The sequence below is a fragment of the Pelophylax lessonae genome, assembly GCF_965119305.1.
Source record: "Pelophylax lessonae genome assembly, chromosome: 3".
Lineage (NCBI taxonomy): Eukaryota > Metazoa > Chordata > Amphibia > Anura > Ranidae > Pelophylax > Pelophylax lessonae.
Genome location: NC_138770.1, coordinates 528,260,030 through 528,272,281, shown reverse-complemented (window position 1 = coordinate 528,272,281; position 12,252 = coordinate 528,260,030). Strand labels below are relative to the sequence as shown.

Sequence of the window (12,252 nt, the reverse complement as noted above, 5' to 3'; positions counted from 1 at the left end):
CACCTACGTCACATCCGGGACTCGGCGGAAGTGACGCCGGTGAAGTGCAACGTATCTGAAGCTTGCGGTTCAAGATGCCATATCCCAGTATACCACTATCCACGGCTCAGAGAGTGAGGCTATTGGTCGAGACAAAGCGTAAACACTCATACACAAATAGACAATACTTCTGAAATCGGGAGAAAAACGTCAATTTGCGATGTCCAAGAAAATTCTCCTCCAGGGGGAAACAGATACCAATATCCACATCTATATTAAATTAAAATGTTTTAATGGGGGGGGGGGGGGCAGAGCAGAGAGCTGGTGACTGACGGTCACCAGCTCTCTGCTTGGGGAGCCCTGAGAACTGAGCGATCTGTGGTGTTTGATTACTCAGTTCTCAGTGTTCGAGTCGGTGGGGGACAGATGCAGCATTAGATCGATGCTGCATCCACCTAGGTAAGTATATTCTCCAAAAAAAACCTACTTCTCTTTTAAAGCTCTATTGTTAGTTCTTTAAATCACCCTAATTTTTTCAAAGACTATAACATAATCGTTTTTATTTCCTATTTTAAAGCTGATCTCTAGATAAAACTTGTAAAATAAATCATCCAGGTTTTCATTTTTAAATGTAAGTTTTTTAAAGACAGTACCTGCATTTGACTTGGTATCCGTTTCTTGCAATCCCTCAACAGCAGTACTCAGACTGGAAGAGGGAGGGACAGAACTGAGAGCCAATTAAGTGTGCTGCATATAAATGTGCTGACAAGGAACATACTGATAGGAGGAGATAGCAGAGTGAAGTGAGCACAGGGATTCTCTTTGGAACACATTGGTCTGCTGCTGTTCATTCATTGTACAATCATCAGACTGGAGGTGGATTGAAGACCTCACTGTATTCATTCCACCGTCTAGAACTGTAACAGTGAAAGTGGTGTCATCCGCCTAACTATGGAAGAGCTGTATAAATCTTTTGGCAGGTAAAACTGCTCCCTTATGTGTATGTTATCTGTGTTTTTACCTCTTTGCCTGGAATTGAGCATAGGAGAGCCACATAGACGATCATGAAAAATGAGCTATGCAACTGCAAAACATTGAAGCAGTTCCTTGAAATAACTGTGCTCCTTAAAGCTGAGCTTTAAAAGGAAAAGAGTCCCTTGGTATGAGTACATCTCAGTTAATGTTGCAAGGATTGCTGTGAACCGATAAATGCTCTATATATTCCTACTTTTTATGTTCAAGTAGTTGCCATTTGAAAAACTCATTATTAAGATGTGTTCTATGGTAAACTTATGTTTACAACAGTCTGTCTTCTATTTACTAACTGTTTACATAGTTACGCGTTTATGCTTATTAGAAGCAACTCAACTTACTAAATTAAATCAATTATCAATTAATAAATTTCAGCCCAAAAATTAAATTTCATAGCAAAAAAAAATAAACATAAAACACACACAAAAAAAAAAAAACGTAATATTTGCAGTTATTTCAGAAAGTTTTATTTGTATTTCCAGTAAAACCCTGGATTGCGAGTATAATTTGTTCCGGAAACATGCTTGTAATCCAAAACAATTTTAAATCAAAGCAAATTTCCCCATAGGCTACATTCACACCTGAGCGTAGCGTTTTTCACGCGGTTTTTACCGCGATTTTACAGCGATTTTTGCGGCGTTTTTTACCGCGATTTTTACCGCGATTTTTGTGCAGGCGTTTTTAGATTGAATAGAGATCAATGGAAAACGCCTGTAATCTGCCCAAAATGAAGCTCATGTACTTTTTTGAGCGTTGGGCGTTTTGTATACAGCGTCAAAACGCTCAGATGTGAACAGGGGCCATTGAAATGAATAGGATTTGTCTTGTTGGGCGTTTTGAGAGCTGATCCTAGAGCAGAAAAACGCCCCAAAAACGCCCCAAAACGCCTAGATGTGAACGGAGCCTTAAGAAATCATGGAAACTCAGATTGATTCGTTCCACAACCATTTATTCATAAATTCTTCAGTTTGTAGTCCATATAAAAAGAGTATAGCCATGTGAGGTTGTGTAACCATAAAATGTCCATCCACAAATGGCAGCCTCCACAAGAGGATTAGAATCAAAATCCAGCAGGAACTACAGAGTATAAAAAAGAGGGGCGCCTCTTAAGTGTAGCAATATGGTTACATTTAATGAAGGTACAACATTTAGCAACTCACATGGTTGGTGATTGAAAGAGGCACATCTAAGTACAGTGGGGATCGAAAGTTTGGGCACCCCAGGTAAAAATTTGTATTAATGTGCATAAAGAAGCCAAGGAAAGATGGAAAAATCTCCAAAAGGCATCAAATTACAGATTAGACATTGTTGTAATATTTCAACAAAAGTTAGATTTTATTTCCATCATTGACACTTTCAAAATTACAGAAAACAAAAAAATGGCGTCTGCAAAAGTTTGGGCACCCTGCAGAATTTATAGCATGCACTGCCCCCTTTGCAAGGCTGAGACCTGCCAGTGTCATGGATTGTTCTCAATCATCGTCTGGGAAGACCAGGTGATGCCAATCTCAAAGGTTTTAAATGCCCCAACATTCAGCACCATGGGATCATCTAAGCAGTTGTCTAGAAAACTGAAACTGAAAATAGTTGACTCTCACAAAGTTGGAGAAGGCTATAAGAAGATAGCAAATTGTTTTCAGATTTCAATATCCTCTGTTCGGAATGTAATTAAGAATAGGCAGTCATCAGGAACAGTGGAAGTTAAAGCAAGATCTGGAAGACCAAGAAAAATATCAGACAGAACAGCTCACAGGATTGTGAGAAAAACAATTCAAAACCCACGTTTGACGGCACGATCCCTCCAGATCCCTCAAGATCTGGCAGGCACTGGAGTTGTGGTACACTATTCCACTATAAAGAGATACTTGTACAAATATGGTCTTCATGGAAGAGTCATCAGAAGAAAACCTCTTCTACGTCCTCACCCCAAAAATTAGTGTTTGAACTTTGCAAATGAACATATAGACATGCCTGATGCATTCTGGAAACAAGTTCTTTGGACCGATGAGGTTAAAATTGAACTTTTTGGCCGGAATGAGCAAAGGTACGTTTGGAGAAGAAGGGGCACAGAATTTAATGAAATGAACCTCTGTCCAACTGTTAAGCATGGGGGTGGATCAATCATGCTTTGGGGTTGTATTGCAGCCAGTGGCACAGGGAACATCTCACGAGTAGAAGGAAAAATGGATTCAATAACATTTCAGCAAATTTTGGATGTCATCTGTGAAAAAGCTGAAGTTAAAGAGAGGATGGCTTCTACAAATGGATAATGATCCTAAACACACCTCGAAATCCACGGGGGAGGCGTAAAATGAAGGTTTTGCCATGGCCTTCACAATCTCCTGACCTCAACATAATTGAAAATCTATGGATAGACCTTAAAAGAGCAGTGCGTGACAAGACAGCCCAGAAATCTCAAAGAAACGGAAGACTTTTGTAAGGAAGAATGGGCAAAGATAGATCAGACAAGAATTGAAAGACTCTTGGCTGGCTACAAAAAGCGTTTAGAAGCTGTTATACTTGCCAAAGGGGCAGTACAAGATATTAACTCTGCAGGGTGCCCAAACTTTTGCAGACGCCATTTTTTTTGTTTTCTGTTATAAAATCTAACTTTTGTTGACATATTATAAGAATGTCTAATCTGTAATTTGATGCCTTTTGGAGATTTTCCCATCTTTCCTTGGCTTCTTTATTGACATTAATACAAATTTTTACCTGGGGTGCCCAAACTTTCGATCCCCACTGTATGCAGGCATCTGGGATAAAGCTGTCCACATAGACCACCATCGACGTCATCCCTTCCACACTGCGCTTAACTGCAGTCGTGCCCGGGAAGACTACCCTGCAGTAGAACAATCTGAAAGGGAGGCTTGAAGCGCTCGTGGAGCGCAGTGTGGAAGGGATGACTTTGATGGTGGTCTATGTAAACATCTTTACCCTGGATGCCTGCATACTTAGATGTGCCTGGTTTAATCATCAATCATGTGAGGTGCTAAATATTGTACCTTCAGTAAATGTAACCATATTGCTACACTTAGAGGCGCCTCTCTTCTCTTTTATCCTCAGTTGTGACGTGATGCTACTTGTATATCAAGAATCACTTGTTTATCAAGTCAAAATTTATAAAAAAAAATGTGCTTGTCTTGCAAAACTCTCTCAAACCAAGTTACTCTCAGTCCAAGGTTTTGTAGTACTTGGTGCTTAGGGTATAAAGAGGCTGCCTGGATGCTCCTCTTATGCAAAAAATCCTGTTCACATAAAAGAAACTGAAAACTGCTCTCTATATCTTTCTTAAAAGGAGCAGGTTGCCTGACCATTATGAGCTTTCACTTGCAGGTTTTACTGACCATTAATAATAAATTGACAGTTTTATATAATTCATCAATTCTCACCCTGGAAAAAAATCATAAACTGGGCTGGTTGACGTTGGATAGATGTCTTGGATATTCAGCTGAGCAGGGTGATTTTATATAATTTATTTGGAATTACTTGGTTATCCACTGAGCATCCTTTTTATCTGAGCTTATCGCTTTCATCACTTTTATTTGGTGTCTTATGTGAAGAAATATGCTCTTAGCGTACAATATTTTTGCAGGAACCCCTTGTTATGGTCAGAAAAGCAATTGGCCTCCTTTGAATGAGGAACATCTTTTCTGCTCTACCGTATTGCCAGTCATTTGTAAATGACAATATATCCCGTAAATAAAAAATGCATACAAAGTGATTTTAGGAGATTGAGAAAATGCTGATAATATAGTTCTAAAGCCACTCTTGATTAATTGTCACGTGAAAGTAGCCTGAATATATCTTCCAACTGAAAGGCACTTGAATGCCAGTTAGTAGCTTATGGCAGTTTATTAGATAGATACATTTTATCATTTTTATCTGAATGTTCATAAAAACTCCATTTTATACCTCTTTTATGTTACTTCATGCCATATTCTGCTAAATTATAGAGTCTTAATCTCATGTCATAAAATGGGCTAGTTGACTTTGAATAGTTGTCTCTGATATTCAGCTGAGTAGGATGATTTCAAAGATACACTATATTACCAAAAGTATTGGGACACCTGCCTTTACACGCATATGAATTTTAATGGCATCTTAGTCCGTAGGGTTCAATATTGAGTTGGCCCACCCTCCATTTGCAGCTATAACGGCTTAAACTCTTCTGGGAAGGCTGTCCACAAGGTTTAGGAGTGTTTATGGGAATGTTTGACCATTCTTCAAAAAGCACATTTGTAAAGTCAGACACTGATGTTGGCTGAGAAGGCCTGGCTCTCAGTCTCCGCTCTAATTTATACCAAAGGCGTTCTATCGGGTTGAGGTCAGGACTCTGTGCAGACCAGTCAAGTTCCTCCACCCCAAATCTGCTCATCCATGTCTTTATGGACCTTACTTTGCGCACTGGTCCAAATCATTTGGTGGAGGAGGGGTTACGGTGTGGGGTTGTTTATCAGGGGTTGGGCTTGGTTCCTTAGTTCCAGCGAAGGGAACTCTTAACGCATCACCATACCAAGACATTTTGGACAATTTCATGCTCCCAACTTTGTGGGAACAGTTTGGGGATAACCCCTTCCTATTCCAACATGACTGCCCATCAGTGCACAAAGCAAGGTCCAATCTATAATAAAATGGATGAGCGAGTTTGGGGTGGAGGAACTTGACTGGCCTTCAGACTCCTGACCTCAACCCGATAGAACAACTTTGGGATGAGACTGTGAGCCAGTCCTTCTCGTCCAACATCAGTGCCTGACTTCACAAATGCGCTTCTGGAAGAATGGTCAAACATTCCTGTAGACACACTCCTAAACCTTGTGGACAGCCTTCCCAGAAGAGTTGAAGCTGTTATAGCTGCAAAGGGTGGGCCAACTCAATATTGAACTGAACAGACTAGGACTTAGATGCCATTAAAGTTCATGTGTGTGTAAAGGCAGGCGTCCTAATACTTTTGAATATATAGTGTATATAGGGGCTGATTTACAGGGCCTGTCACTAATCTGACTGAGCTGTTTGATGTAGGAACCCCAGGTATAATACGGCAGGTCGGAGTGTGTCTTAGGCTTTTGAAGATCCACCAGCTATGTAGTGGTGAGCCACAATTTTAAATTGATTTAACCGGCTAACCATGTTATTTTCAAGTGCAAAATTGACAGCTGTGTCATGTTCAAGGTGGAAGATATATGGAAAATAAAAGCATATCATACACTTTGTTAGGAATACTTGTACAACATAACTGAATAAAACTAAGCACTTTCTGAAGGAAAGGTGTACTTTGTCAGCGTGCTTGTGTAGTAGCTGTTCAGCCATCTTACGTTAAAAATACTCTAGATGCAGGGCTAATACATAACAAAATTCTCCCTTCTAGTTTTCATAAAAGTCCTTAGTATAGTAAGAGTCCATTCTAGCATAAATTCACAGGAGGTGCTCAGGAGAAACAATTATAAAGCTAGGAAACTAGGTGCTCCAAAGGGATTAAAAGACCACCACCGCCACCCAATCACACTGCCTCTTACCGGCCCCCATAGACCCTCACAACGAAGGTCAAATTTTCAATATGGTAACACTCCTGAGCAGATCTGTTTTGAAGATCATTTGCCACTTTCTTCTAGGATACATGCTAGAACTCCCAATTGCCTCCTCGAAGGACTCACTAATAGTATAAGAAGGAACAGAGAACACTTCTCATAGTGTAAAAATCTCAACCCAGTTTGTTACTTAAAAAATAATGCACTTACATTTAGTATGAAGAAAAACTGCATTACTGCAAGCCGCTCCAACATTCCTAACCAGCAAGATGGTCACCACGTCCTGATATGTGATGTCACGCATCTCCAGCTTCTTCTTACGCATTTCGTCAGCAAATGATGTCGTCAGTGGCTCACCTATGCTGCGCTAGCTGGATCTTGTAATAATTTTCCATAGTAGACTCAGTCATCCACTGAACTTCCATTTTATCCAAGTTGATATCACTTTCAATACTGATAAATTTTTAGCTGGATTTTTAAATGTTGTGTTACTGCTTGATATATCTTTGCTAATTTAGAGTCTTGCTCTCTTATCTTTAATATCCCTTTTTTTAACTGAATCTTCTGCACTTTGTGGGAAGAGGGACCATCACTCCATTGATATTGAATTGTATGGTGATTGTTGTATGTAGTATATGTCTGGGTTTTTTTAAAGCGCAGCTTCACTTTTGCTGAGAAAAAAAATCATTCCCCTCTGGGTGATCTATGTACATTGCAGGAATTTTAACAAACTTTGTTGCAGATTCCTATCTTTTATTATTCTCAAGAAATCCCTGTGTGTTTCTCTGCCCATGTGCTGAATGAGTCTAATGGGAGTGGTTTCATAATTATCAACCAGCTGTTGCACCTGCAGGGCACTAATGAGTAAAATTGCAGGGTCAGCATCCCTTTTAGACGTGATTTCCTATTTGGAGTATTTCAGCACAAATTACATTTTTGTTGCAAGGGATGCCTGAAATCTGACTTGTATCTTAGTGAAGACTTCTGGGAAAATCAGTGAGCCAATCACACAAGCAGGAAATTACATATCTAGGGGGAATTCTGTACACATCCATTCATTTTACAACCGTTGTTAGCTGTGTCCTCTGCAGAGCTTCCTCTGCTGGAGACCTGCCTCGAGCGCCTTCAGAAAATGTATGTATAGCGATTTCTTCTTTTCAGGGTTAGATAGGGCTAGATATGTTAGTCGTAGATCATGAATGCCTGTACGTGTAGAGATTTTAGGGTTAGGGTGGACTTCCCCCTTTAATTTCCCAGAGATAAGCTAGTTAATTGGTGCTAACACCAGTAGACAAAAATAATTAGCATATTTCATTTGAGCAGGGGATTCACATGATCATAAATTATTTACAAGGTTGACTCTGATTTTGGAAATAAACTTTAAACAAAATGTTAAATCTGATGACTTTAGAAAAAGATAGTAATGCTGACCTTCTAACGTGACTCGCTCTTCTTAGTACAAGACAGCCTTGTTCTTTTCTATTGCCTTTCTGTGGATGTTAATTTTAACCACTTTACCACCAGAGGATTTTGCGGTCTTACGTCCAGGCCACTTTTTGCGATTCAGCGCTGTGCGACTTTAACTGACAATTGCGCGGTCGTGCGACGCTGTACCCAAACAAAATTTACGTCCTTTTTTCCCCACAAACAGAGCTTTCTTTTGGTGGTATTTGATCACCTGTGCGATTTTTACTTTTTGCGCTATAAACAAAAAAAGAGCATTTATTTTGAAAAAATAACAATATTTTTAACATTTTTTTATATGAAATTCCTCCCAAAAAATATGTAAAAATCAAATTTTTTTAAAATTTTTGGCCAATTTGTTTTCTGCTACCTATGTTTGGTAAAAAAAATCACAATAAGCGTATTTTGATTGGTTTGCACAAAAGTTATTGCGTTTACTAACTAAGGGAAAGATTTCTGTCATTTTTGGTGTTTTTTTTTTTAACGAGTAATGCGGTAGTTTTGCGGGACTGCGACATTGCGGCGGACAGATCGGACCCTTGACTGACATTTTTGACACTTTTGGGGGTACCAGTGACATTACTGCAGTAATCAGTGCTATATATATGCACTGTTACTGTAAAAATGACACTGGCAGGGAAGGGGTTAATTTTATTGGAGAGGGAGGGGTTAATGTATGCCTGGTGCTTACTAACGTGTGGGGGGGGAGGTGACTGAGTGAGCCAGGGACAGATCGGATGTTCAGCTATGCTGAACACTCCGATCTGTCACTCCCTGTCACTTAGGAGATCCGCCCGCTCTGTTTACACAGGCGGGCGGATCTCCAAACTAGATTCCCCGACGATCTGGGAAGAGCGGCGGCGATCGCCGCCGCTCCTCCCCTGGCCCGACTCCCGCTGTGAATGAAAACAGTGGGAGCGCGCCTCTGGCGGCGCGCGAGCACCGTCTACAGGGGGAGGAGTAGGTCTACGTCGCTGGACGATAACGAGCCACTGTGCCGCAGTAGCAGCACAGTGGCTGGTGGTAAACTGGTTAAACTTGGTAGTAATGATAACATGACTGGGAAATTTGGGGTCCGAGCTACTATATATTGTGCTTGGTTGAAAATTTAAAAACTAATAAGAGCCGAAAGGAAGGCTCTTTTTATTAGTTTTTAAATACAATGCAAAATATGTATACTGTATGCTTTTTAAATACAGCTTCACCCCTTTAAATAATGTTCTGATATATAGGACATGTAAACAAATTTTATTCTTTAACTCAAATTATAATAATTAGTAATCAGCGCAATACCGTGTTTAAAAAAAAATATAAACCACACAATAGCCTCTACCCCAATATAATATAAGTGCAAAAATTGTTATTAATAAATTGCCGCCTGTATTAAAAAGTGCTTTCACTTCACTCCAATAAAATTCCAATTTTTATTCTTTAACCTTTTTTTTACATATGTATGTCATTCTATATACAGTTGTCCTCGTAAGTTTATATACCCTGGCAGAATTTATGATTTCTTGGCTATTTTTCAGAAAATATGAATGATAACACAGAAAAAATTTCTTTCACTCATGGTTAGTGTATGGCTAAAGCTATTTATTATCAATCAACTGTGTTTACTCAGAAATTTTGTTTAGAATTGATGGCAAGGTTAATGCAGTCTGTTATCAAAAAATACTGGAGGAAAATTTGCATTCATCAGCCCAGAAGCTGCGTGTAGGACATCCTTGGACATTCCAACATGACAATGATCCTAAACACAAGGCCAAGTGGACCTGTCATTGGCTACAGCAGAATTAAGTGAAGGCTCTGGAATGGCCATCTCAGTCTCCTGACCTCAATATCATTGAGACACTCTGGGGAGATCTCCAACGGGACAGCCCAATAATTGACAGAAACTGGAGGCTTTTTGCCAGGAAGAATGGGCAGCTTTACCATCTGAGAAGATAAAGAGCCTCATCCACAAATATCACAAAAGACTTCAAGCTGTCATTGATGTTAAAGGGGGCAATACACTGTATTAATAACTGGGGTGTGTAAACTTTTAGGCTCGGTTCACACTATTGCGATGCGGGAAGGCTGCGAATTCGCAGCCTGTTCCCGCATCGCACACGCACCCCCGGCAGTTCACACTGCCATATGCGATCCGCTGGGGGTGTCAATGTAATCTTAACGACACCCCCAGTTTGATCGCATATCGCAGTGCGATCGTGCAGTTCGCACAGGATCGGATCGCACAAGTGTGAACCGCTGTGCGATCCGATCCTGATGCGGCAGCAAAAATGCCTCCTGTGCGTCTTTGCTGCGGGTGCGGTGCGAATTTAGCCATACAAACTGTATGGCTAAACTCGCACAGCTGATCGCATGTCATGTCGGAGCAGTGCGCTCCGACATGACATGCGAACCCGGCACACGCAGAAGTGTGAACCGGGTCTTAATCCGGGTCATTTGGGTAGTTTCTGTTGTCATTATGATTTAAAAAGAGTAAACACAGTTGATTGATAATAAATGGCTTCATCCAAACACTAACCATGAGTGAAAGAAAAGTTCTTGTGTTATCATTCATATTCTTGGAAAAATGGCCAAGAAATCATAAATTCTGCCAGGGTATGTAAACTTATGAGCACAACTGTACATATAGGATTCTGTACATTTTTATTTTTTGTCTCCGATAGCCCTGAAGAAGCAGGAGTTTTTTTCCCCAGAAACGCGTTGGCTTTATCATGTTTTGCTACTTTCAATAAAACTAGTACATATTCACCTTCATTTTGCATTTAATTGGATATGAGGCGCTCCTTTTACCAACCTTTATAAGTATATGCAGAAATAACCTTGAGGCCTTACCCAGAGTTAGCAGCCCAAGCCCCTCAAAAGGGTTTACCGCCACCTTTCGGATAAGTTTAGCCGGATTCATGGGGAGCGAACTCTCCCAACCCGTGCCCATTATCACCCACTTACAGACCCTCAACAAGGTCAGTCCAGCACGATCTCCCACCTTTAAGAGCTACATCTAAGAATTAGTAATCTATAATCTAATGGTTGCTTTTGGGTTTCTTACCACTTTAACATTTTCTGAAGGAATAGTCAACAATGCCAGCCTTCATGACAGGTTTCCTTTCTGAATGAAGTCCTGTGGAAAGGTCCTGGATTTCTGGGAAAACTAGCAGCTGTTCACTGATGTTGCAGCACTGGTTGGGTGACCATTTAAATTCCGTTAATGTGTCGACAAAGGAAGGTGTTGGCTGGACCACCCAAATATCTAATGACAGAGGAAATGTTCTTTCTTTGTATTCCTGGTAATGTTTTTCCTTGAAAACATAGATCCCTACAAAAAGTCTTTCATAATGTATCTCTGGAAACGTACATCCCTGAAAATATCCCTGTAACATATATATTTTTTTTAAATAAAATTTTTATTGGTTTTGCATTATAATAAATATGTGCCAGCCAAGCCTCCAGGTTATGGTCTAAGTAGGCATTCAAAATCCAGTTCTGAATGCAAGCTGTAATAATAATGGAATGCATGTCTTACTCAGCACAGCATCTCCAATTGTGCAGATAAAAGTATTTCTGTGCAGTAAGATTCACTTAGCAGGCATACTGTACTATATAAACAAATAAGAAGTGATGCGCCAGATACAAAAAATGCACAATAATAATGTGAATAAAAAGCAATAACAGTGCCTAATCAGTGACGAGTGCTATGCAATCCATAAAAGAGTGTCCATAAAAGTGTCCATCAAATAATGCAAAAATTGTAAAATAAGGCATATGCAAGGGGACAAATAAAGAAAAAATCTAGTGCTCTCTGTAAAGTATCCCACGATTTTATTACCGTATAGTGACTGTACTCACATTTAGGGAGCAATCAGCAGTGCTTGCGTGTATGGCAGACACACAAACAGCAGGAAGAAGCGCGGCATCGGGTACGCAGGCCCTATACGCGTGACGTCAGAGCTTCAACAGCATTGACTTCTTCGGTAGGGGTGGAGTCTGCGTATCGAGCCTTGCGTTAAGAAGGCCAAGCCTTCTCTAGAACCGGACCTGATTGGCTATTACACGTCAAGCCCGCCCCCTAGACTAACCCACCCGTGGGACACAGGAACCACAAACCCTGCAACAGGATCTGCAGTGTCACCATACGGCAATACATAGTGGGGCTAGATCTAAGATCTGGTATATTTTAGGTGCATATTGATTAACCCATAATGATAATCAAAAGGTGTATAACCCGGAGATTGCGTACCTGAGC

At 40.3% G+C, this 12,252-nt stretch overlaps 1 protein-coding gene across 1 annotated transcript in view; it reads left to right on the top strand.

The window, feature by feature from the left end:
• Positions 1 to 12,252, top strand: part of VTA1 (vesicle trafficking 1) — a 389,921-nt gene that overhangs the window by 358,610 nt on the left and 19,059 nt on the right. The window lies entirely within an intron of this gene.